The sequence below is a fragment of the Botryllus schlosseri genome, chromosome 3 (genome assembly GCF_051294905.1).
Source record: "Botryllus schlosseri isolate E-star chromosome 3, Bs_hap1, whole genome shotgun sequence".
Lineage (NCBI taxonomy): Eukaryota > Metazoa > Chordata > Ascidiacea > Stolidobranchia > Styelidae > Botryllus > Botryllus schlosseri.
The window spans coordinates 33,818,640-33,839,977 of NC_137238.1; the positions used below are offsets into that span (position 1 = coordinate 33,818,640).

At 38.7% G+C, this 21,338-nt stretch overlaps 3 protein-coding genes and 1 long non-coding RNA gene across 4 annotated transcripts in view; all 4 read right to left on the minus strand.

The window, feature by feature from the left end:
* Window positions 1–21,338, minus strand: part of LOC145435103 (kelch repeat and BTB domain-containing protein 3-like) — a 273,848-nt gene that overhangs the window by 156,817 nt on the left and 95,693 nt on the right. The gene's annotated exons all lie outside the window — the stretch shown is intronic.
* Window positions 1–21,338, minus strand: part of LOC145435126 (uncharacterized) — a 114,203-nt gene that overhangs the window by 55,096 nt on the left and 37,769 nt on the right. The window lies entirely within an intron of this gene.
* The window catches only part of LOC145435119 (kelch-like protein 24a), a 106,473-nt gene that overhangs the window by 13,835 nt on the left and 71,300 nt on the right, over window positions 1–21,338 (minus strand). The window lies entirely within an intron of this gene.
* LOC145436384 (uncharacterized) lies at window positions 7,624–9,134 on the minus strand. The gene is made up of 2 exons (XR_013914295.1): window positions 9,023–9,134; window positions 7,624–8,030 (listed from the first exon to the last, which is right to left on the minus strand). It is a non-coding gene; the product is annotated as an uncharacterized LOC145436384 (long non-coding RNA).

Below are 21,338 nucleotides of genomic sequence, written 5' to 3' on the forward strand. Positions count from 1 at the left end.
TTTTCTCCTGCGATATGACCCCTAAATAACTTCAAAATGAAATGCTAGAAGCTAGATAGAAATGACTAGGCTTGACGTGATCTGTTGTTCATTAAAAAATCACACCAAAAGCTGTCGTCGGAAGTGTTACACGTTGATATAACATTCTCTCCCAATATATCTTTTTAAAAATGGATTTTCGATCGGCAGTCGTTCATATCAAATGGAGGACACAGCTTTTCACGACAATCAATACAGCTGCCAAAATCGCTTCGAAATAATAAATGTCTACTCAATTTTTAAACATATTGCGTTCGTGTCAAGTTATTTCCAAGAGAAGTCATTTCGGGGCTGTTTATCCCTAGCCTAAAATTAGTATTTGTACAAGAAAGATGACGGTTGCACGATAATTGAGCTAATTTTCAACGAAAACTTGAGGGGGCCCACGAAGGTCCGTGACAGTCTAAAAGGGGTCCGCAAATACTGTTGTATGCAAAGATGAGTTTGGTCATGAAGGAATATTAACATCGACAGGTATTGAAATGAAAAATACATTGGACAGAATATTTATCCAACAATTTCGTCGTATTAGTGGCAAATGGATAAAAGAGGTAAATAGGCCTTTTCGTACATGCCAGCGAGAGCAAATATTTTTGGGCTCTACAAACTTGATTTATACACCAATTAAACAGAGATGGAGATATGAATAATGGAACATAATTGATCTTATACATCGGGTCACAGACGATATCATTGTTAGCACAAATTGAAGAGTGCATAGCCAACTGCCTTTTGGGTTTTGCTGAAATCCAAGAAAAAGTCCTCGCATTCTTCTAAGGTAATGAAATGCACCGATTAACAAAACCACAGCTAACTGACAGAAAACTAAAGGAAACAGCCATGCTTTCTCGCAGGATGTGTACAGTGTCAGGGCCAATCTATATGCAAAATAACGAATTTCCATATTTGATTAGTTGACGTTTTGTGGTGTCACAAGATAATTGCCGCTGCATGGATTTCTTGATTCAGAGATGCCAAGTCACTATTATCCAGGTCTATCAACGTACTCAGCAAATTAGTTTTGGGATTGAACTCGAGGATACTATGGCACGGCAGCACATCATCATAGGATCCACCACATGTGTATATCTTTCCGCCAATACAATAAGTACTTAAATTTACCGGCTTCAATTTGGGTTCTGGTACTGGAATTATCGTCCAAATACTTTCATCACTGGGTAGCAGAAGAATGTCGTTGACATACTCATAGTTCACAATTATTCCACCAAGAAGGTAGATGATCTTATTATGTGTACATGCACTTGCATAAGCTCTCTCAACTGGTAATGATGGTCCAGCTAACCAAGTAGATGTTGAAAAGTTGAAAAATTCCACATCCAGAGCAAAGTTTCCCATATATGAATAAAAACCACCAATTGCATGAAGTTTATCACGAGATATAGTGCAAGCACACGAATGCACATTGGATTGCTTGTTGGCAAGCTTGGACAACTTGTTATTGAACGTGTCATATTCGGCAAAAGGCTCCATCTTAGAATCATTTGCTTAATAAAATTTATCTAGTGTACGTGCAACTACACAAAAGTATCTAGGGTATGCACTCTCAAGTTTTCTCCCGGGTGAATCACTTTCAAGAAAATTACGTCGGTACAAATGAGAATTATCATCAATAACGTATTATATGTAGCAGTCCATCACAACTACTGCGTTGAAATCTCTCATACTATCTTTATAATGGAAATGCCCTCGCTCTGTCAAAGGCTTTTTGTGCATGTCAAACCACATAAAACGAGAAACTTCCTCATTCACCATTATAATATTAGGAGTACAGTCTCCTTTGTAATCACTGGCTTCTACATCTGATTCCTCAGGTAGTGACTTCATGATGTACGTCATGCATTCGGTGGATTTGGTAACAGCTGGTTGCTGAGATAAAAATTTACGATAGTAGGCAGGAATCAAAAAGTTGATCGGCGCGATCCAAGTTGTCATTGACCCAAATCATTGACGCTTTGCACTTGACAACATCCAACACATTCAAATCTTCGGAGGAAATCAAATCCTCAAGGAAATTGAATTCAAGTTCAATGAAATCGTCCGTTTTCATGATCGAATGAAAGTGATAGAGAGCAAAATCTCTACATGCTTGCTGTAATTGTTGACAGAAATACTTATCAGCAATATACATGGCATCAAAAAACGAGTCTACATCAAGATTTTTCTCCAGGAAAAGCGACATTGCATCGCATACTTTATCAATTCCAAACAAATGCGCCACATACATTAGTTTTTCCGTTTTTCGAATCAGAAAAGAAGCTTGTCCAGTGTACATGATTTCAATGCAAGTCATCACACTTTTGGGATCTACATGCTTCAAATCAACCATTCCCAACATGTTCTCTTTGGTGTCGTGATTGAGCATCTTAGCAAAATACTCAGAACTTGCGGCAATGACGCACTTGTGAACGTGGAACTCTTTTTCTCCCACTTTGATAATAAAGTCACAATACTGTTGATTGATTCTGAACTCGTCAAATTTCGATAGAAGGTCGAGAGCATGACCCGTCTTGCCAATATTCAGAAGATGTTCCATCACCGTTGACCAGTTTATAACCAAAATATAAAGCTAGCTCAAAAGCTTTAGAATAATATCTGTAAATTTAACATCATACACGCGGTGAGTCTAGTTGTAGCAAATTCATGCAACGATATCATCATATTCCTAACGCAAGGATATATAAGAAAATGTAATCATCGTCAGCGAGTAGTGATATTCTTGGGCTTAGGTGACAGACGATAGTATAGGATGATCAAATTGAATGTTACAGATTCAAGCACATTTCGCGTTTCAGCAAAAGACGAGAAACTACAGAAAGCAATGAAACGCAGACATGTATGGTGGATACGGAAAGATGGCATGAAAGTGGGTTAGCCCTAAAAAGTCATGCGACGCTACGGGTTAAGAAAAAACATTATATCAAAATCACAATTCTTAACTCCAAATGCAAACTTATACCTATTCTCATTTCACGGTTTGCAAATGAAAATTGTGATTCCACAGCTATAGCTATCGATCCCACACCTATCGGATTACTAAAATTTTAATTTCCATGAGAAAGGACGCTGCTCTTACAGAAGTATACCGTGGCAACAAACAGAAGTCGCGGCAGATATAAGTACATTTGAAGTTGCCGGATTGGGGGGAAGCCAACAGGAATTGAATCCACGAACCATGGTCCGCGCAGGCACTGTGTTTCAATGGCCAAATGGTCACCTTGCCAGCTCTCGAATTCAACTTCCAAAACTATCACTGTGCACTAGCAATTCAATTTAAATACACAAAATACTGGTTGTCAAACACTTCGCAATGGTTGGTATAGGATTGATCAGGTATGATAGGCGATAGAAGGTCATATTTTGGTCAACAAAGAGAATGAAAAAATAATGAGAAATTCAAATTAATTTATTATTGACAATCTCAGTATTTCAATACACAAGACTCCGCCGATCCTCCGGAATATGTCGAAAATTATTGTATAATATATGATTGATAAATAATTGGATTTTGTTTTATCGTGGTGACCTTGGTCACCCATATATTTATTTCTTATATCGAAATTTCAGTACAATAAAGTCGAGTAAAATTTGCATAAACACAAAAAGGGTGTAAATTCAATTTCTTTCCTTTAGATCCTTCGTCGTCATCGTCCAGCGTCATCATCCAGCATCGTTCATTCTCATCATCGTCGTCACCCGTTCTCGTCATCGTCATTCCTCCATCGTCCCGTTGCTCCATCTTGGTCCGGATGTAAAAATTTCTATTCTTTTTTTGTTTTATTTAATATTTTCAACGCAATCGTTCTTCTCCGATTTCGTCCGTTTTCGATGTAATCGTTCTTCGCGTCTTGATATTGTTTCCATTTCAATATCGTTGATTTAAAGATCGATACCATCAGTATGTCATTCTGACTTCTTCTTTTTTTTGGTGTATATAATTTCTTCCATCCTTGGAGTCCATTCCAATCTTTCTTTAATAACATTGAAGACCTGTTGCGTAATATCGCAAGTGGTGAATACATGCGTGATTGCGTCTTCTTTTGTTTTGCAGAATTTGCAGTTAGTTAATTCTCTTCTCCCATTTATCTTCCTCCCCATGTTTCTTTGATCTTTTTGCTTGCCAAAAATATATCCGTTCAAAAAGTCGATCAGCGCGATCCAGATCCTCATTGACACAAATCATTGACGCTTTGCACTTGATAACATCCAACACATGCAAGTCTTCAGAGGATATCAAATCCTTAAGGAAATCGAACTCAAGTTCCTTGAAATCGGCAGTTTTCATGATCAAATGAAAGTGATCACGAGCAAAACTTCTGCATGCTTGCTGTAATTGTTGACAGGAATATTTATCGGCAATACTTCTGGTGTCGAAAAACGAGTCAACGTCAAGATTTTGATCCAGGAAAAGCGACATAGCATCGCATACTTTATCAATTCCAAACAAATGCGCCACATACATTAGTTCTTCCGTTTTTCGAATCAGAAAAGACGCTTGTCCAGTGTACATGATTTCAATGCAGGTTGTCACACATTCAGGATCTACATGCTTTAAATCAACCTTTCCCAACATGTTCTCTTTTGTTTCATGATTGAGCATCTTTGCAAAATATTCAGAGCTTGCGGCAATGACCCACTTGTGAACAGAGATCTCCTTTTCGCCAGCTTTGATAATGAAGTCGCAATACTGTTGATTGATTCTGAACTCGTCAACTTTCGATAGAATGTCGAGGGCATGACCCGACTTGCCAATATCCAGAAGATGTTCCATCACAGTTGACCAGCTTATAGCCTAAATATAGCTCACTCAAAAACTTTGGAATAATATCCGTAACTGCAACATTAAACACGTGGTGAGTTTAGTTGTACTATAGTTATGCAACGGTGTCATCATATTCCTTAAATAAGAATATGAAAGAAAATGTAATCCCACATATTAGCAAAGAGTGATATAGCCTACTTGGGCTTAGGTGACAGAATATAGAATAACAATGAACAAATTGGATGAGAAAAGGGCCAAGCACATTTTGGGGAAACCCCTTTCTTATTCTACAGAAAGCAATAAAACACAGACATGTATATGTAAAGTGGAGACAAAAAAAGGCAAAAGTATCTACCAAGTAACAGCCAAACCAAATCGCATCGGAAAGTTTTTTTACCGTACAAAACAAAAACGTACTATAAAATTGTAGTTTGTGATGCTGAGCCACAATTTCAGGAGAACCGACTTATAGTACTTGAACGAGTTACACATTTTGAAGATCTTTCCAGTAGGGGAGTAGAAGTATAGCTAACCAAAGTATTATAGGTTTAGCTGGCTGACTACTTAACCTGGAATACTGTATCCTGGTGAGATCTTCTTAAGACGCCAATATTACACAAGACATACAAATATATTTCACACGTTGTTACAAGTAGGTTTAGCAAATGAGTCTACTGATTCGAGAGAATCAGTAGTTTTATACTAGAGGCAAATTACTCTGGGACAGGATATTTCTCGGTTACTGTAATGTCGCATGCTCATATGTCCACGGACCGAGATATACACATTTCATGGTTGGACGATATCAGGGATCTCCTAGTAGACTGACAGAGGTTTAAATATACTGGTCATTGTATGATTTGTAGCGCAATATGCAAGCTGACTTTCAAATTCCGTGTGGAACTATAGCCGCTATACAATTTGTAAGTATCGCCTATCTATTCAGTCAGTCCATTGTATCTGTCGACTTTGGAATGCAGTTTCGATATGCTGATGCTAGACACTCGCTATAATATCAGAATTACTTGATGTCACAGTATTAAAAAGTAGCTAACGACTATACATTGTCAAAAATAGAATGACAGCATGACACCCCGAGTCCATAGACGCAACAGTTTTTATTTTAATAGACACTTACGTGACCTTTGACACGAACCAATCAGGTTGCAGCAGGATGTAAACAAAGAACAAGGCCGGGCAAGCTTACTATGAGCTCCTGTGGAAAAAGGTTGAAAAATGAAGGTTTTAAGTAAAATTACGTTGAATTGGGGATGACTGGCCTTAATGAATAGTAATAGCGTAGAGCTAGTATGTAGTTGCAGCTTTTAGTCTAGGATGAACATGAATGGTGGCAAGTACGCATCAGCGTGCTGTGTCCAAATTCATGGATTTCTGACAACTTTTCGGATTAAGCGACAATTGTTGTATACTATAATATAGGATTGTGGTAATGCATACTTTGACGACTTCATAATAGTCTCCAGGTCTCGAGCGAAATTTTCAAGCATATCTCATGTTGAGAATTATATGCTATAAAATATCATCAATTTTGGCGTATTGATTATGAAACTTGAAAGCTATGGAGATTCTATCAAATTTCGGGATTTGAGTGGAACAGCATCTTCTTCTAACACCGCGGAGAAAACTACGAAGTATTTCATGGAGCGCTACGTACACGGGTTAGAGACAAAGAGACAATCCACTCTTTGTGGAAGCAATATTCTAGTGAACAGCCAATGTTATCGCAACTTGCGGAAAAGTGAGATATCGCACGGAATGGAAACACACATTCTCAGAAAATCCATCATTGATTCGTCTTGTACTTGTAAGACAGGTTAAGTCAGGAAAATGACATTTTGTCAGAGACTCCTGCAATAGATATATTGTAACCTTGATTTATTTTCACCTTAGGTTCTGATATATGCTCTCATGCATATGCATTGAATAAGACAATCCAGCACCTGAAGCTACAAGGACTACATTGTGATTTGCATCAGCATCGGTGAGCTCGATCGTGATTGACAAGCAATCTCTTAACCGTACTCGCAACCGATCAACTCCTACCTCAAGGTAGATTTTGGTGTATCTGTAGTCTTCAGGTTTATAACATTCCACCAAACACAAATAATCCTAGAACATTTTCACCTGGAGAATCGTTCATTCCACAAATTGGGCATCTAAATGAGCTTCAATGCACACCACTGGAATAAAGTATGAATAGACATGCACTGTTGGTACACATTGACCATGGCACCGCGCAATTACGATCCGTAGCATGCTATTAGGCATTACTATATTCACAATCGAACTGAATTTTCACAATTGCTGAATATGTTGCATCATTCTTTTTTAATTTTCAATCTCGAATTAGAATAAGCGATTAGTCCATATTTGGTTAGTTGATACACAATGGTGCATAGTATGACACCAGACAAAATTTTATACTCCTTGATTTTCCGATCAGCTGTTCAATATGAATACGTTGTCTCGCCGTCTTTCTTGTTGTGGAACAGTCTGGCTCAGGCATTTGACGGTGTGTCAAATCATGTGCAGGAATATTTAAATCTAGATTCAATTTCTTGATTTCAGACTCAATAGTGAATCGAATCCCTTTTCTGCCATGATAGCATCTCCTGGTTCACCATAGCTGAACTCCATCATTTTCTCACATTTCTTGTCGAATCCCCATATTTCACTAATATTTCGATCTGAAATGGTTCCTGTGAACAGTTCCTGCACAAAAGTAAGTGCACCACAATCCATCAATCCTTTCAAAGCTGGATGTGATTTATTGACATTCAATAATCATTCTAGTTTTGAGAAATCATGAATGAATGCAAATGGTGCATTTTTAAGAACCACATATCTACATGGCTAAATCGAAATTTAATGAAGCAGTTACATACGGTTGACCCAATGTTTTTATAATATCCTTACAGCAATACTATAAATTTGACTTCAGTAGGGCAAGTCGGGCAATTCAGAAAGAATTTATTGTAGTCTAGCTTAAAATTTCAGCTTCTCCGCATATTTTGACATTATGATGCTCCTTTGAGAACTGAACTTCACTAGCAATAATTGTCCGTTAATTTGTAATTTTCCTGGACGAGTTTCCTGTTTTGTGCTTCTACTTCTTCCAGAGATTTGATTTTCTTGCGTTTTATCCATCGACTTCCTCTTTCTGCAGCTTCATTAAAGATATCCATCAAGCCTGCACAAAATATATAATGTGTTTATTTTACAGAGCAACACTGCTATGCAGGCACCTATCAAGGCGTACTCGTCAGACTCATGCAACGTATCACCGCTACCAATTTCAACTATTCATCTCATTATTGAATATATTGCTCTCAACAATTTCAATCCATTACATGCCATCAAGCTGCAAAACTGGAGTGGAATAAACCGAGACACACACCAAGTCGATTGTGGCATCAAGTGTGACGACTGCATTTCAGATTGGACTCATTTTGAATCACAGAATTGTTTCATCTCAATTATGTCGCGATTCAATATTTTTGGTGCAATAATAGATATGTCATTTTATTAATAAAATGAGAATTCAGATGACTACAATGAAGTCCACATGCCTTTAACCAGATTTTACATTCTTCCGTGCATGTTATTGGCTCTGGGAAAGGTACAAGCGCACACCAGGAACGGTCTGGGTAGCCATCTCCAAGTTACACAGGCTATTAGCACAGTGTCTATCCGGCATTTGTCCTGATTGATTCAATACATGAGCTAGAACAAAAAATGACGATATCAGCTGGGAACGGATCATATTGCCTAACATATATCATATTATTATGACCATTGGATATGCAGACAAGTGTAACAGTAATTTGCTAGATAATGATGCAGACTGTGGACTGTACTATATACGATTCCATAAATAGAAAGCATATAACGTCAAGCCCACATAATGAATACCCTACATATCCTGACTCAAGATTAATCTAATGCATGCTATTCGGAACAACAATCCTATAGAATACGACTAAGGACTAAGGATAATACAGCAACAGTTGCTTCATCCGAAAAGTTGTCAGAAATCCATTCATTTGGACGTACCATGCTGATGAGTGCTTGTCACCATTCATGTTTATTGTAGGTTAGAACACTGCAAATACATACTAACTCTACGTTATTATCATTCACCAAAGTCAGCTATTCCCAATTCAATGTAATTTTGCTAAATACCTTCATTTTTCAACCCTTTTCCATAAGCCCTCATAGTAAGCTTGCCCGGCCTTGTCCTTTGTTTACATCATGCTGCAACCTGATTGGTTCGTGTCAAAGGTCACGTAAGTGTCTATTGGCTAAAGCGTAATGTAAAACTCAATTTGGGTCTTGGGTGGGATTGAAACCTTTTGATAGCTTACATCCAATCCTTTGCGTTTCATGTTGTAACAAGTTCAATGTTGCGATAGATTCGCTCTTATGAAGACGTGATACAAACCACCAGAGTTATGAAAACCGATGCAGAATTATACGGTCCATGACTAAGGCAGCTTGTAATGAGTAAGAGCACCTTCGGGTGTCTTCATACTTTGCATACCTTATAGTTTCCTGTTTACCGAACCTTTGTTTAGCACAGTGTCTCCCAAACTTTTTTGAGCTACCGCCCCCCTGGACAACGAATGAAGTGCCACCGCCCCCCGACACCCCCCCTCACCACGCCTGATCATAAAACGAAAGTTGTTCTGCAGTTAATACAGCTAATATCGAGACGAATGAAGCTGGTGTATCATTATCATCACTCTCTTCATATTGGGTTTGAGTTTTGATATAAACAATATCACTGTAAAATCTCCCGTGTTCACTTCATGGAGGCCTACTGGCAGTTGGTTTCTGCTGTAAGTCAGGAACGTGATCACGGCGCTGAGAAAATGCTCAATCAAATATGAGCGGCGAAGGGCAATGACGAAAAAGCCAACCCGACTCCAGTGAGAGGGTTTATTTTTTATTCAATTGTGTATCCAGAACGATTGATTGGAGATATTGAACTTTTGGTTGAACTCAAAATTGTTCTACACTACAACTAGGGTTACCATATTTTAGGAATCTGAAAAGAGGACGCTATTTCAAACTTTCAGACTTACAATACTGATTTAAAATTCGGAAAAATGGTAAATTTTTCCGAGTTAGCGGCTGGTTGACTAAAAAAATGATTTTTTCTGGCTCACGTCCTAAAAAATCTGCCAGACCGTGCGTTGATTTCCTTTATATGAGTCCAATTACCACGTACATTTAACCAACATTTGTAAAAAATAGGACACATTCTCAACAAAGAACACATTTAGACGTCCTCCGAGGACACAAAAAAGAGGACAAATCCTCTTGAAAAGGACGTATGGTAACCCTATAACTACAATGTAAACAGCTGCTCAAACATTTCATGCCTGGAAATTACACATAATGGATTGATTATCCGGTGAGGAATTTCTAATTGGAATATATCCTTGAACCAAATCACCACCCTCGTGTAATTTTGTGAGATGAATGATTCATGTTTCTCCATCAAATTAGGCATTAGAGCTGGAACGGTAGCTCAAAGCAGTGCCATGTTCACCTTTATCAGGTTTCATCTTTACTAAGAACGGATATATTCTACCCTTAAATTTTGAGAAATAGGCTATACAACCGTCAAGTATGAGTGATCTCGTTTCTCGCAACCAGAACGCCGTGTCGTAGGCCACGGTGACAGCGCTATGGAAAATCAACGATCGTTTGAAACAGATAATAAAATCACACAAGACAGTTTCTCTTAAAAAGCCATCACATCTTGCAGTGAGCAATAACTGCTCAAATATACTTTGTAGTTCTCACAGCAGCACACAATGAACCTCGCTTTTCGGAGATGCTGCCGACTTCCAAATTAGTCTATTGATGAGCAGGAATAACATTGGCAAGTAACAATGGACTTTTCCGGCACAGCTGAATAAATAGACGGACGACCCTGAATTGCCCTTACTGAATCTATTTTGCATTTTTCCTGATAACCTAGCTGCTTTATTAATCAATCGTTTCAACACTATATGCAGCAGTTGCCTTCTAAACCTACACCGCCTGCATTTGCTCTCAGCGCCCCCTTACCGCCCAATTTTTTAGCCAGCGCCCCCCAATCGCCCATTTCATGGCCAGCGCCCCCTTCACGCTGGCGAACGCCCACAGGGGGGCGCTGGCGCCCACTTTGGGAACCACTGGTTTAGCATATAATACCGGGAAGCAAACTGTTCTTAGTCTAGACAGGGCATGACTTGACGCAAATTTCCTCACATTGTGATGCAACACTGGAAACGATGACAGCACGAGACACATGTTGCTATAATACAATTCACTGAATATAGTACACACTACGCTGCAGTATGCTGTCACCAAGCGATTGATCTTGGATGCAGCAAACGCATTTTGTCATACTCATCTAGTAAACTCCGTTTGTTTTGATATTTTGTTACGTAATCTTAGCTATATCTAGCTATGACAATGTGTTGGGCATATGCTTTATCATGACTACCTAGTTAATGAGTTTGGTAGCCCACAATTATTATGAAGACCTGAAACAAATTTTCAACCATGAATATAAATTCCACAGCCTTATTGTGATACGGCAACCACTAATACGCCGCAATCGAACAATCCGTCGCGTCTATTATATCACGATTTCATAAACCGTCAAATCTCAAAAACTATTTGCAATATAGACCAGTAAGAAGATGTTGCCTTCAGAAAAATGTTTGCCATTGAACCTCAGTATACGCGCACGCGCATACACTACCTCACGTATGTAGTGTATGTTATAGCGTTATCTTACAACTTATTCATGTTGAGTTGTAAAGCCATGTCGCTGTAATGCAGCATACACATCGAGATAAGTCGGTACAAGCGATATGAGGGCTTGAACATGGTTATGGATTATTTGCCATTGAATTGGCATAACGAAGTAAGCGTAAGTATTGGAACACTCTATAGAAATAGAATATCCCGAAGAGAATGTAATTACATATGCTATATAATGCAATGTAAGGTCACGAGATAGCTAGCCCCTTACGTAACCCAATTTCAAGTACAGCAGACACTCTAACATGGATATCTCACAGGGTAAATTTGACTCTCGTCTGCCTGCAAAATGAAGAGTAGGGCATTTATAATTAAATTTCTGACGTGAAAATATTTAATGAGCCTATAACATGGCAACGATCCTATATACTCTTAAAAATAGACCATCAAGTTCATTCCTTTGCAAAGAGAATGTACCAAACTTGGAGTATGGAACTTATCGTTATGATGTCGAATAGCTTGTGGATACACGACTGCGTTATTGAGCGCATGTGGCCAATAAATGACCTTGACCATACTGAACACCAATCTTTTGTCACACAAAATGTTTCGTTATATAGCGTACACGTCGCAAATCATAATGGTCATCTGACATACTGATATTCTGGCTCCACAGGTATATGTCATTGGCGGCGAGTCATTGTCAACAGGCTGTCAACAAGTATTATTATCAATACACATGGCAAGAGAAAAGGGGGACAATAGCGAAGTATACACTGGTAGATTTTGCCTACTTGCTGACTTGATCAAGTGTGTATTCTTTTGACTACTTCTACTTCTATACTTAGCAGTCTTTTAGACAGAAGTTCTGACATTTTAGGCTTTGCATTCTGTAAAGTTGAAACTAGGTTTTGGAATATCTTTCCATTAGGAAGATATTTCCATCATTGATATAACGACTGGACAAAATAGCTCCTACATTATAGCAACTCAAAATATCTTCAAAAATTGTACGAATTCGTAGTGACATTGGTCAGTCTGCGTTAGTCACGAATGCGCATTCTGGAATTTCATAAGTTGCCGTATCCAATTAAGTTCCAAATATATTCGACCCATCAGTCAAATCTGTCCTTTGAAACTGCGACACCCCAAACCCCCTATTGGGGGGGCGAGCTCGAAGCCCAAAATTATTTCGTGAATTAACATAAGTATTTTATTGAAAATTTTCCGCACTTTGCGCGTTTTAATATAGCCATATTTCTTGACTATTGGGTACTCTTCGCCTGTATAAGAAAAATACGCATGATTTATAAAAATAGGCATTTCGGCGTCGGCCATTACCGCTCCACGACGCACCAAAACATATTAGGTTCACGGCCATGTAACATGCGACTCCGAGAAGTGTGCCAGAACGATCGGCAGCGGCAAAACGTTAACCGAAAAGGACTGCCCTTATGCTGACCGAAAACTTCGCTATATATGCAATGTTTATTTCTCCTAAATGGCTGGCGCCGAATGTTCCTGTCCCGGCAATCTGAACCCCACAAGACAAATGCCATCCCGCAGGGAAAAATTATTTGTGCCAGTGAAGAAATAATAATTTGAAATCAAGTGCACCTTTTAGTACAGTACGTTTGGGTCATTTCAATACCTTTTGAGATAGCAAACAGGAGGTCACGAAATAACATTATGTAACGAAGTCATTAAACCAACGGGCCCACTCGAAGATTATTTAATTAGTTTGGTTTATCACTCTGTTGGACATTATTTTGCCTACCAATGAGATCCGGGTCATACAACAACAGACAGAAGCTTTAGATAAGGCATACCACCGGATGTAGGCCTATTACATATCGTCAGAACGGTCAATAATTCAAAACGCGATAGGTGGTGCTTTATTCTCGTCTGTGCAGACCACAGAGGGTATTGAAAAATTGATGAATTTGCAGTATTTCTGTCTCGGAATTCAGACGTAATGCAGCCACGTGGTCGCAGTTTCCACACGTTGATATGGTATAGCCGAGGGGGTCTGCGGCGACTGATAGTGATAGTCTTACGTAAGAAGCACCGGGCGGAATACATTATTGAAATGCCTACGTGATAGCGCGATCGAATTGCAAGTTGCACGGCTGAACCTTACTGACTCTTGCGGTTGAAGGCGCGAATCCTTGCACGAATGAAATAACGAATGAACGGATAAAGCAGGATGGATTGCTGGGGTGAAATTAGTAGTGCAGCAAGCGCCAGCCAAGCCATGCGATGGAGCGTAACTTCGTATTACGTATTATAGTACGGTCTGTTATGTTTGATAGAAAGATACCTTGAAATCGTTCTACAATGAATGTCATTGCATCGGCAATACGCTATTGGTGCACTTGCACAGATGTATATGATATGCATATTAGGGTGGAGTGAAAATGACTTTTTTGTTCAAATCGAAAAAAGGGGTTCCTCAATCCTGACAAATGACCTAAAACTTCAATAAAAAGTGACTTCAGGGTGTTGCCCCCATTTTCCAGCCGGCAACCCCCAATTTCTGCACGTGGGGGGGGGGGGGGGTAAAATGGCCCGTCTCGGCAACCGCTGGTCGTAGCGTCATGATATACAGCTCAAAATCTGTGGAAGCATCATGTTTCTATCTGTCTTCAGAAGAAAGTTTTCTCTATTGTGAACAAAATGAGTTATAGTCAAAAAACAATATATACGCACATTTTTGTTGAAATTCAGCATTTATTCTGACGAATTGTGATCTGTCATCAGTAACACACTGACAATACCGAATATCGGGCCCATATTACAAATATATTCACAACACAGTCCTTTTAAAATCGGTTCAAAACATCATAATGAAACACCCACATTTAACGACTCATTGAAAATGCATTCTTTTGTCAAGTTTTTTCATCAGTTTACGAGACTTAATTTTTCGGCGAACGAGGCCATCTCGTCTTTGAAATCCCGAAACTTGTGCTGATGCATCTGTTACGAGCTTTACATGTTGTTCCACTGTTTGATTGTGGCATGGATGAAACAAAATCAGAGGCTTCTCGCGGCATTCTTCCAACTGTGCATCAGTTAAGTCAGTAGTTCCCAACCTTTTTCAACTCACGTACCACTTCGAGGTTTTATGCAGTGCTCGCGTACCACCTACACAATTTACTCACGCCCTAGGCGGTCAAAAATATTTTCAATATTTATGACGTCATACCCACGTTGAGCTATGTGAGGTGTAACAACTAGGGTCGATTTTTTACTTAACAATCGGAGGATGTAAAAAAACTTGATTTTGACCAAATTTTGACTTCACGTACAAAAATTATGTGTTTTCGCACATAATGTTAAAATTGTACTACTTATATTCATTTCTGGTTGGGACTGTCTGTCCTTACGAAGTAGTTTGACCTGAAAAAGCGTTTTTGACAGAAAAACTGACAAATTTTGTCATGAAAAAACTTTATTTTACCGATATCTGGCCCAGTAGTTGCACCGCGTATTATGGTAGAGTTAAATAAAATTTGTTGTAGTACAACGAAACATACTTTCTTACATTCTCGGGTAGAAAGTGTCTGTCCTTACTAAGTAGCTTGCCAAGGAGGGAGACATATACCATGTAACAGCAGTAGTTGTTGGCTGACAACACTGAAGCTGTACGTACACTGCTGGTGACGCAACATGTTGCTCCATTCTGACGATGTTGTCATACATCACAAATTTTCATCATGGGCTTCTTGATAAAATAACCATGCAATGCCCAAGCAGCCTAGCTTCAGTTAAGATATTGCGGTACGTTGAGCATAACATCATGTCAATTGTCAACCTAATTGTTTCGTTTGACAGTTTATGATCCATGATGAACAGACAATGGGCCGCCTACAACGGTAGGCGTTTAAAGTGTGCTACAAGCTGTAAAATATCAAAATATACGATACAAAAGAAATGGAGGGGTCAAAAGAATTGTGACTTTGTAAACAATTTTGTCAATTTTTTGACTTAACACTCAATTTTGTAAAGAAAAATCGCCCTATAGTAATAACAAATTCTATTAAACTAGGCATTATCAGCCCGGGTTGATGAGATGCATGGAATTGTATTTTCACCACTATAGTCAAAAAACTTCAAAAAATTCAAAATCAACCCTCTCTGAACCAATAACTTCCTTCGATCGAAAAAAAAACAAGAATCTACTCGCGTACCACCTGGAAGAACTTCGCGTACCACTAGTGGTACGCGTACCACAGGTTGGGAACCACTGAGTTAAGTGCTCAATCGCTGGAGGAAGTTGATAATATAAGGTTCAATATCAACCAACTCGTGGTATGCCTTTGCTTCCAAGTTCAACTTTGGGACACAGAATAAACGAACAGCACCGCAGTTCAATTGGTTGGAACTGCTATGACTCTCAATGTCCATAATTGAATTTTGTTCAGCGGCATGTTTTCGAATCACCAGGACCTTGGTCACACCCAATTGAAAAAAAAACTACTTGGAAGTGTATCTTGTTGGCCAGTTACTCAATTCAAAAAGCTCTCGCTACCACTTAGGGCCTTGCCAAAGCTCCCATCAAAAATTGTTAATGACTTAAGTAAGGACCAGTTATATGCTTATGAATGTGCTGGGCAATTATCCAAGGAAATGCTGATGATGATCTGGCTTATTTGGCGGTTGGACCAGTTTCGCATTCAAGATGGCTAACTTTAGGATGCAGTGTAGAGTTTTACGGTAATATGTAACAGTTGATGAACCGCCTTTGAACCTGGAGATTCTGGTTCGTTTTTGTCTTGAAGTATATTTTCCGACTTGGTTTGAGATCAAGCGAAACAAACATATAACACATGGATCCTGAATAAACTTCTTCAACTTGATTCAACAGGTTTTGAATTTCTCTGACCGAAACGTTCGGAAAATTGCTTTGAATGTGGTGATAAGAAACGGTTATTTCGCATACCCCGAAAATATTATGATTGCAATGCTGGTGGATGATAATGAAGACATACGAAATAAGGGTGTGACCAAGGTGCTTGCGTTTCGAAAGCATGCCGCTGAATAAAATTCACTTGTGGACATTGAAAGTCATAGCAGTTCCAACCAATTGAACTGCGGTCCTGTTCGTTTATTCTGTGTCCCAAAGTTGAACTTGGAAGCCAAGGCATACCACGAGTTGGTTGATATTGAACCTTATCAACAATTTCCTCCAGCGATTCAGCAACTAACTGATGCAGAGTTGGAAGAATGCCGCGAGAAGCCTCTGATTTTGTTTCATCCATGCCACAATCAAACAGTGGAACAACATGTAAAGCTCGTAACAGAAGCATCAGCACAAGTTACGGGATTTGAAAGACGAGATGGCAGTAGTAGTTATGATCGGTCGCGAACTAACATGGGGTTCTTATGGGTGCGCTGGTGATGTGCCTGGAAACTCGTGTTGGTGATGGTACCCTTTTGACCCCCCCTTCCGCTCGTGATGTGCCATGTGTTCTTATGGGATCTCTGGTGATGGTACCCTTTCGGGTATAGGCTGCGTCGGTGATGTGCCATGAAAACTCGTGTTGGTGATGGTACCCTTTCAGACCACCTATCGCTCATGATGTGCCATGTATTTTCACGGGGTCTCTGGTGATGTGCCATTGTTTCTTAAGGGATCTCTGGTGATGTGCCATTGTTTCTTATGGGATCTCTGGTGACGGCACCCTTTCAGGTATAGGCTGCGGCGATGATATACCTTGAAAACTCGTGTTGGTGACCCCACCCTTTCGGTATAGGCTGCGGCGATGACCTGCCATGGAATGTTTGGTAGGCCTAGTGAACTAACGTTGTGGATATAGACCGCGGCGATGACCTGCCTGTCATGTATTCTTACGCGGTCTCTGGTGACTCGCCATGTGTTCTTATGGGTGCGGCCGTGATTCGCCCTTTCGGGTATAGTCAACTCTCGCGCTGTGTTGAAGAAGTATCAGGAATAGTAAATAGTCACGTGATTGATTCTTAGTTAATGTGTATATTACAAATTATTAAATATGACCGATTCGAGTTAATCCCAACGTTTACGGTGAATGCGACTTCGATATATCGTTATTCTTATGGACGCCGCGATGATTCGTACTTTCGTTGATAGAATGCTAGCGGCATGTCGTACTTTCACCAAAAAGGGTGTGAAATAGTTTGCTAAATCTAGGAATCAGTCGCTTGGTAATTAGTTTACCACGGAACCGGCCTAGACGGCGATTCCAATACCAACAATTGCCGCGTTCACATATTAACACTCCAAATAGGTGTGAAATAGTTTGCAAACCCTGCGTTCGCTGACAAGATAATGTCTCAGACATACGCGACTTGATGTTACAGGCATATCGATCGCTCACGCGGTGAAATTTTCGTAAGCAGTTTGACACAGAGCTTGATTTCACTCGTACGATTTAATAAGTAACGAATAACAGACCGCCAGTGTCGGTAACTTGAATAGCGACAAATTGTCACTTATTTCCGCTCTAACCCTAATCCTTTGTGAAGTGAACGCTTATTCAAAAGGGTGTGATATCATTTTAAAATCCTACGACACTCACAGGGTAATGCTTCAGACAAAGCGATCCCTCATGCCCGCTCACAAGGTAATATTTCCGTAATTAGTTTGTCACAGAGTCGTCGCAGACGGTGATTCGTAAACCAACAATTTGACACTTTCTGGTATGGTCGCTATATGTTTTTGACACTTTGTCCGTGTTTGACTTTAGTTGTATGATAAGAATCATGCGAGAATTCAAGCAATGTATCAATTGAATGAAATGAAACTTACTACACAGCTCAAGTTGATTCGTATTTGAATGTGTTGATCCGGTACAATTCTAATTAATTCGAGAAATCTTTTTAACGTGATCTTCTGATTCGACCGTAACCTGAATATTACTGACGCCGACTTTCAGTCACATTGAATTATTCACACATTCCACGCCGCTGTTTTAACAGTTATAGAATCAATACCAACTATCTCTAACCCGATAATATTCAATCATTTTGGTAATTTACCAACTTTAAATCCATTCGCGGGTGTACTAAAGGTAAATCCAAATAATCCAAAATGAAATATTTGGACTTTGACATAGTCTGAATTGAAATAGATTGACAAACATGACTACCAACTTTCCCGCAGTCCCATTTCGATATTATATGCACATTGATTTGAAACAAGTAATGAAACATTGCAACTCTATTCGCGATCCCGCTTTCCGTTTGTCAAAGAGATATTTTAACATCTTACCATACTCAAAAGAATTCTTCACAACATTAATAATTGTTAAAAATCTAGTTTTCACTTACTTGATTATATCACTACAACTCACAAACTTGAATTAATTCATCCTGGCTGTATTCGTATGATCGGTCTTTTTTATTCGATTGTAAAGGTCGTTACTATTCTGAAGACAAAGTATTTACTAATCGGTACATATACGATTTGACTTGGACATATTATATTTTGAGTATACGAGATTTGAATGTCCGAACAATAACTGAGAATTAATTTATCACAATTAAATCCGTATATTACAGCGTAAAAGATATTGGGGTGTCAGCAACTCTGTACGGTCGTAGTTACAACCACATTAACTAATCTACCCAGGCAACTCGTCATGATCATTCCTGAAATCAACACAAACACGACCACTGACTTGAGTTAACCGCGAAACAGCATCAAGTTTTAAATCCGCTTGCAGCTGACGGATTATTCGAATACATCGATGGAGAATATTATTGAACTCGTCGGTATTGTTACTTCAACAAATTACACCGACTGCGAAAGTTAATATCGAATGGTAAGACTTGATCACATATTTGTTGATCACAGACATGACAAAAAACATTACCGAGATTTTATAAACTAGTCATATTACTCTACACATCTATCAATATCAAAATGCGAGTCATCCAATTTTTCTACTAAAGTAACATTGCACCTTCGGATTCGGTATAGTCATACAAATTGTATTAAATCCAACATCAAAACAAAAGGATTTTTTTTAGTTTATTGAAATCAAATCATTCGTCTTCGACTTGTGCTTTTCTAGATTGCACGCAACAATTCGTTACGAATGAGCTGTAACCAAAGTTAAGAATTCTTTGTGTCCACAGATATAGAAGATGAATATAGCTAACACAATCACGAATCGCCGTTTCAGAGTATTTCACGGATGCAATAAACTTGTTAGTGTCGCCTATCTAAAAGTATGCATGCGTTCGATTTCCATACCGACTGTTGCGATGTTTAGGATTCGCTTACAATGACCAAGAGTGAGGACTTAACATCAATGTCGTTACTGGAGGTATTCACAACAGAGAATCGAAACATTACACAATGTGAAAATATATCTTTGATATCAAAGCACTATCCCAAGTACACGATTAATACTCAACTCCGTTCACACTTTCTATAGAACGTGCTAAATGTAAAATATCACGAGGTTGCACTCTAAGACTTTGATCATTACAAAAGTAAATTGAATATGTTTGCTCGACGCATTCAATTCAACTAGAAATGTCTAGGGCACAACAATCGTAATATTAAGGAAGTACTTGCTACACTGTAATTCACTAAACGTGTTTTGCATTGTTGTTCATTTGTAGTATTGATTGTTTTTTGAACCCTCAAATAATAATTCCCGACATGAAACCAAACCCCTGAAAGTCGTTACCAACACAAAGAAACACTTTGTACGATGTTTGCCATATGTACCCTATGTACTAGAATTATTTGTGTAACACATACACCGACAATGTAATCGAAAATTTTTCCGTTGTCATTCGCTAAAGTAAATGTCATCACAATACTCTGTCACTAAAGATCTTACTTGTATCTGATTGAATCACCGATAATTAACTCGCTAAATCAAACCATAAGGAAATTTCACTCACTCATCAGATATGAAACAGCGTCGCTTAATCGGTGTAGATCGTTTTTCTAAATGTAAATCATACCTGACCAACAGAAAACAATTTTCACTCACCTTGTAATGAAACCAAGTGTAGTGGACCTTCGTTCAATATTTTGTTTGTGTCAAATACTTTGCAATAAACACACTGGAGTGGTCGAGCTTTACATCAGCAGACTGTAATCTGTAAATCAAGCTTACATCCGACTTGTAACTGTATCGTTTACCTAACCGAGTTGTATGCACAGTTTGATATTTTTTGTTATTTGTTAATTGCTGAATATACTACTTCGAAATACTCCCTTGAACGTAATTTTCATCATCGTAATAATCGAAGTACATTTGTGTCGAATTCGTAACAGCCGACTATGACATGATAAATTTTTGACAAGTTATGCTTGGAAGATTGGTTGTATATCGCGAAAAATAATTACCGCTCATATTCATACTGTTATCCATTGTTCGGTATTTTCAAACGAGTAAAATTTATTACTTGAGTTACTCCGCTTAATGCAAATGTTAACACAACCGTCTTTCAACATCGCAAAGACATCGATACAAAGTATACAATCAAACGCAATAAGTTTTACTTTTGTAGGTTGTGTATGGTTATCCTGCATAACTCATTTCTTACCAAAGCCATATGAAATATATTCATGTTACACGAAAATATTCACTCATGCTACAAACCTGTACAATGATTGGTGGTGCTTTCAAACTGTTTCGATACCTCAAGAACTTTATTGTCTGAATGGTTGTTCATGTATCATAATAATCAAGTAATTCAACACAGAACTAGTATTAACAGAAACACCAAA